The following is a 6,817-nucleotide window of genomic DNA, read 5'->3' as shown; positions in this document are numbered from 1 at the left end:
TCTGTATGCTTTACTTGTAGTAGAATATCCAAGGAAGAGTCCTTCATCTGCTTTCTCATCAAACTTGCCAGTGCGGTTATTTGGATTTTTGAGAATAAAGCATTTACAACCAAACACACAAAAATATGAGATACTGGGCTTTCTACCTTTGTAAAGCTCATAGGAGGTTTTCTCAAGAATGGGTCTGAGAAAAACTCTGTTAATGATATAACATGCTGTAAAAATTGCATCTGCCCAGAAATGAAAATGAATCTTGCTTTCAATCAACAGAGTTCTTGCAATTTCTTGCAAAAAACGATTTTTCCTTTCCACAACACCATTTTGTTCTGGTGTATATGGAGTAGAAAAATTGTGTTGAAAGCCATTTTCCTCACAAAAATCTGAAAAGCTTTGATTTTCAAATTCTGCCCCATGATCAGTTTTAATGCAGGAAATGGTATAGCCCTTTTCATTCTGAACTCTTTTTGCAAATTTTGAAAAATATAAAAATGCTTCATTTTTATGAGTAAGAAAGAACACCCATGTAAATCTTGTGAAGTCATCAACGATAACTAAACAATATTTCTTACCACCAATACTTTGTGTTCTGGTTGGTCCAAATAGATCCATATGAAGAAGCTGCAAGGCACGATCAGTGGAAACATGATGTATAGATTTAAAAGAACTTCTTACTTATTTTCCTAAAGTGCAGGCATTGCATAACTCCGTTTTCTTGTATTTCAAATCTGGCAGACCTCGAACCAGTTTCTTGTTTAGATCTTTGAGATTTGTTTCATATTGATATGCCCCAATCTTCTGTGCCATAGATCTTCATCCTCTTTGATTGAGATCAAGCAATGAGTGGAATTTGGATTGACATCTAGAAGATAAATGTTGCCATGTCTTCTCCCTGTGAATGTTTGAGAAGAACCTTTGCTTGTTCCTGAGCATGTATCTTCTTGAGAGTTGATTCTGAATCCTGTATCACATAGTTGGCTTATGCTTATTAAGTTGTAGTTGAGTCCTTTTACCAATGAAACATCATTGATTGTGAGTCCTCCAATTTCAACCGTTCCTTTGCCAACTATTTTTCCTTTGTTATTTCCTCCAAAGGAAACTTTTCCACCATTCAGACTTTGTAGATCAACGAATATGCTTGGATCTCCTGTCATGTGTCTAGAGCATCCACTGTCTAGGTACCACTTCCTTTTTCTCTTCGTGGTAACCTGCAAAAATCACATCTCAAGTTTTCTTTGATACCCAAATTTTTTTGGGTCCTTGAGGATTAGTATAGGCTGTCTTAACAAAGTCTCTTCGAATAGGTCTCCAGACCTTAGGACATTCATTCTCAAAATGTTGTTGATCTTCACATTTTGAGCACCTGAGTGCACTTCGGCTAACAGGTTTTACAAAATTCCTTTTGAAATGATTTTTGTAAGCTTATCGAGGAGGTCTTTGTTTTAATCTCTCCTTGACCTTTGGAAAATCAATCAAGCTGTCACTTTCCTTCACAAACCCGAGACCAGATTTATTACAGTAAGGAATTTGGATAGAAATGATATGCTTCAAGGTTTCTGAACCTTTTGAAAACTTGAAAGTAATTTCTGAAACTTCCTTTCTCAAAATAGCATTTTCTTTGGAAAGAAAATCTCGACTTTCCTTGATTTGATGAAATTCCTTTTTAAGGAAATCGATTTTTTCTTTTTGAGAAACATCCTGTTGCCTCAGTGATGAATTTTCCTTTTTCAAAGAAGAGATTCTTCTAAGAGCAGTTTTAAATTCAAAACATAATTCATCAATATAATTTGATACTTCAATAGGCATATCAGAGTGCTTTACCTCAATTTTCACTTTAGGAACAGAGTTTGAATCCGAGTCTGAGTCTGAGTCTGACTTAGCCATTAGACAGAAATTTGAGATATTTTCATCACTGTCTTCGCACTCTGTATCACTACAGGTTTCTGCCTTTAAGGCCTTATTTGCTTTATCAAATTTGGTCTTCTTTTTCAGAAGTGGACAATTAGGCTTAATATGTCCACGTTTCCTACATTGAAAGCATATTACGTCCTTTGATCTCTCTGTTTCATCAATAGACTTCTTTTTCTCAAAAGGCTTCTTCCCTTTGAGGTTTCTTCGTTTGATCTTCATCTTCTTATACTTCTTTACGAAGAGAGCTAGTTCTTCATCGTCAACATCTTCATCTTCAGAATCTGCATCAGAATCAATGTTAATTTTTAATGCAATTGACTTATTACCTCTGGATTCATTCTCCTCATTCCGATGCTCAATCTCATATGATTGAAGAGTTCCAATCAACTCATTTACTGATAGAGGCTTGATCCTCTGTGTCTCTCGAAGAGATGTTTTGATATTATCCCACTTCATTGTCAGTCCTCTCAGAAGTTTGTTGACTTTCATTGCATCTGGGATCGGTTGTCCTTGATATGCAAGACCGTTTACTATGTCAGTAAACCTGTCATACATATCAGCAATTGATTCTTCAGGTTTCATTTTGAAGGATTCATATTGACCAAGCAGAAGATTGATTTGAGTTTCCTTGGCTCGATCTGTTCCTTCATTAGTAATGTAGAGCGTATCCCAGATTTCCTTAGCTGATTCACAAGCAGCAATTTTTTTATATTCAATAGGAGATAAGGCACAATATAAAGAATAAATTGCTTTGGAATATAAGGTTTCTCTTTTGGATATCTCAATTTGAGATAATGGAGGATCTGCTGCTTTGCTAGCATCTGCCTTTTCTTTTGAATCAGAAGATTTTGGATTGACTCATCTGATGATGACATCCCATTGCATGTGATCAATTGACTTTATGAATGCTTTCATCTTATTCTTCCAGACACTATATTCCTTGCCATCGAAATATGGTGGTCTGTTGTTGCTTTGACCTTCAATAAGACCTGGAGCACTCAAGCTAACCATTTAGATCGTTAGCTCAGAAGTAAAACACTTTAATGAATGAGCAACCCGCTCTGATACCAATTGATGTAGCTAGCAAGGATCACCTAGAGGGGGGTTGAATAGGTGATCTTAAACAATTTTTATATTTTTATGCGGAAATGAAAAATCACAGATGAATCTGAATAAAATTCAGATTCAAGACAGATTGTATAGACGGTGCTCTTGATGTGCAGAATGTAAAATAAAATATAAGGGATAGAAAATCTGCACACAAGTTTATAGTGATTCGGCTTATGGTAAGCCTACGTCCACTCTCCCACGTTGACAGCCTACCGGCTAGATTTCACTATGTAATCAATGAAGAATTACAGCTTTAGAGTGATAGCACTCTTGTGTATGATAGGACTCTCTATCTCACATAATCACCCTTACAAAGTATCCCTCAAGATCTTAATTTTTGGCTCAGCAAGACAAGTAAAGAATGATCGGAGTATACTCAGACTTTGGACTTGTTGACTCTTGATTCTGTTCTTCCTTTTGCTGCTCGTTGATCTCCTTAAATACTCCTCTACTTCCAAACTAGCCGTTAGACAGCTATTAGAGGATCATCTTCCAATCTTCACCTTGGACAGATTTGTATAATAAGGATTGAGTAGCCGTTGGATGACAGATTCTGAATCCCGCTGATTCTGGTCGCCCATACAATCAGAATCTTAGTTTCCATAAGTAGAGTTTTATTTGTTGTAATGCATACTTGTCGAAGTATTTGATTGTCAATCAATTATTGCCTTAGATTGAAACAATCAAAACTTTCCTACTGTGAAATCCATACCGAATCACTAACTGTTATGTTTGGTTTTGAATTCTGCGTCTGCGTTTGAAGAAATTCTGCGTCTGCATCTGAAAAACTTCTGCGTCTGCGTCTGAATAATTTCTTCGTCTGCATCTGACTAAATTTGCGTATGAATCTGAGAACTAAGATTATGTGGGTCTTCAATAAGGTATTTGACAGCTTGTAAAGTCTGAATAACTTCCTTCTGAGCTTCCAGAATATACATACCTGGAATAAATTAGTTCAGAATAAGTATCAGATTTACAATAAATTGGAAGGTTTTGTCAACTTCAAAATCAATAGGAGTTTTCTCAACAGTTGTCCATATGGCGAGATCCTCAATCCACATAAACAAAACCACTTTCTATAGAAAGAAAAGCCCACCGAACTAATCCAGCATATTTCACGACATTTTCCCATACTTGACAGAATACTGGAATAATCAGTGTGACCATCAAGCGCTTCAGTCTAAAATTAGAACTATACAGATCAAACCACAAAGCTTTGCTCTGAAAGCTGCAGTTCACACTTCACACCACATTTGAAGACTAATTCGGTTCCTTTTTTTTTTTCAGTTTATGGTTGAAGTTTCCTCCACAATATGAAGGTACCAATGCGCCTGAAAAAGAAACAAATGAAAGCTAGCAATTAATAGGTACTTACCAGAAACTATTGGCTTTCTGTCTCCTTTGATCTTTCTAACTCTGTCTCCTTTGATCTTTCTGACTCTGATGGGCTCACAGCCAAGAACTTCTATTAGTTCATTCACTTCTTCAATCCTTTCGAAGCTGGCTGCTCATGTAAAACTCAACCTGCCATCGAACTAAACCACCAAAAATGAACATGTTAAAGGCAACAAAATGAACATGTCTGGTGCTAGCCAGATCCTTTAACTAAATATTAAAAGATCGACATGTTAAAGGCAAACACTGCGATGCTTGAGCGCTTCCAACCTTTTTGCAGTCTCTGAATCATCCTCGTTGCCGGATTCATGATTATCTTCCTCAGATGGATCTGCTGATTCAGAGTCTCCTGAATGGACAAGCATATACAGGATAATCTAGTGAGCAATAGAATCAAGCTCCAGCAGTAGAACCTCCACCTCCCATTAGGACACAAGGTTACATTTTAAGGACAAAATGGACAGCCTAATGCAAAAGAGACATAGTAACGAGAAACTAAAGGGGCATTTACCATCATCATTGCTTGAAGGTTCTCGTGCATTTGATGCCTCGTTACTTTTGTTATCTATAACAACATAAGGTCCACTACCTGTGCCGACGAAAAGAAATAAAAAAACGATAGATGACCCTCTAATGAAGAAAGGAATATCACCATGAAAAGTAGCAAAAACAGCAAACCATACTCAAGAAAAAATATGCGACACACAAAAGCTCACCCGGTTTACGTTTGCGCCTTGAATTTGATCTGGCTAGCTCTATATGCAAAGTGGATCCAGTTTGCGGATCGAATTTGACGCCCTATATGCATCATCCAGATGAATTGCGGTATAAAACACAAGGCATAAAACAATCTGATTACTAAACAGACAACAATTTTCAGCAAGGCAATCCAATACAAGTTAATCATCATTCCTACGTACTAACAAAAGACAAGTGGTATTTGGGAATTGCGTTATCTAACGTGAAGTCGGCAAAAAATACCATCCATTGGAAGTTGGCAAGTACAAAAATACACAACAAATGAAAATGGCACTCACATTCAAGGCATGCCATGCTGCTATTGCTGATTGATGGTTCAAAAATGTAGCAAAAGCAACCACCTGCATGGAAAGAACAAATATTAGCTACAGTAAAGAAATGGCAAATTACTTTAATAGAGTACATCCTTCTCATTAACCTGGTTTTACGACACAAAACAGTACAAAATCAACTCAAGCAAATAAAAATGACGAGACCCGTAAGCCTCAAGTCAAATTAGAGGACGCTGATTGTGAACTAGAAGCTGAATTTACACAAACACGTAGAGTGCATTTTTTCTATCCATCCTCATACGAGTAGACAATCACACAAATCATCACCCACTAACAAAACATCCATTTAAAGACATCTTCGCCGTCGCTTGTTCCCGAAAGGTCACCAGAAAATGAAGGAATGCGATTTTTCCTCGAGAATTGAATGGACAGTCAAATCAACTATCCAGAGAACTGCAGACATCATATAATCAAACAAATATAGGTTGATTCCCCCAAACCCCAACAAATATAAGCGCGAAAGAGGAGGAAAACTCTAACCTCCAGAGCAGATCTTCGCTCTGTCAGACGGAGACAACGCGCCGGAGTAGCCGATGGGCTCCTCGAGGCGACGGTGGAGGCCGCTGCTTATTTGGTCGCGAAGAAAGACACCGGCACTTTTGGTTCCTTGAAATTCCTGAGAAAGAGGGGACGTGAAGAGAGACGGAGCGAGAGAGGAGATGGTTTGCTTCGAGAAAGAGGGGAAAAAACCCTAACCTGAGTCGGACACAGACGACAAAAAGGGGTCGACCTTCGAGCAAAGGAGGCGAGGTCGCCAAGAGGGACAGAGAGACAAAGCAGAGCGAAGGAGGAAGGGAGAGAGCAGAGCGCGGTGCCTTTTCGGTCGTCAATAGGGACGGAGGGAGAGATCGAGATCGAGAGAGAAACCAAGCTGTTCGTGTTTTCGAGGCAGTAATGGACAAGCAAACGGAGAGAGCGGGGAACGGGGTTTTTGAATATTTCTGACGAGTGGGTCCCAAAGTCCACGTGTCGCGATCTGGGTGGACTGTCTCACCGATGACGTGGCGAGACAGTCCTACCCAATATTTTCTCCTTTTCTTCACGCCCTCACCTTTTATTATTTTCTATTTCTTTTTCTTTATTATTTTTATTTCCTTTTGGTCTTCCCCTCTGCATCGTCTTCTTCCTCGACGTCTTCTTTGAAAGTTCATCTTTCTCATACCTTCACTGAGCTTCACAAAAAAGAACATCATACCAACACTTCGACCACCACCAATCTATTCTATGACGCTAAAATCGTATAATTTATCAATTGGACCAACTCCGGCGAGAGATTCTCAAACTCAAAAATCGTATATACTAAAACTTTATCA

The 6,817-nt window shown here is 38.3% G+C and overlaps 1 long non-coding RNA gene across 1 annotated transcript; it reads right to left on the bottom strand.

Moving 5' to 3' along the window:
• Nucleotides 1-4,659: 4,659 nt before the first annotated feature.
• On the bottom strand, nt 4,660-5,216 carry LOC115693955 (uncharacterized). Its single transcript, XR_004007324.2, has 3 exons — nt 5,130-5,216; nt 4,925-5,002; nt 4,660-4,762 (listed from the first exon to the last, which is right to left on the bottom strand). It is a non-coding gene; the product is annotated as an uncharacterized LOC115693955 (long non-coding RNA).
• Nucleotides 5,217-6,817: the final 1,601 nt, after the last annotated feature.

This window comes from Syzygium oleosum, unplaced genomic scaffold (genome assembly GCF_021117445.2).
Source record: "Syzygium oleosum isolate NSW1041296 unplaced genomic scaffold, Sole_v2.1 Sole_v2.46, whole genome shotgun sequence".
Taxonomy (NCBI): Eukaryota; Viridiplantae; Streptophyta; class Magnoliopsida; order Myrtales; family Myrtaceae; genus Syzygium; species Syzygium oleosum.
Note: the sequence above shows the minus strand (reverse complement) of the source record. Positions and strands in the feature narration are given on the sequence as shown.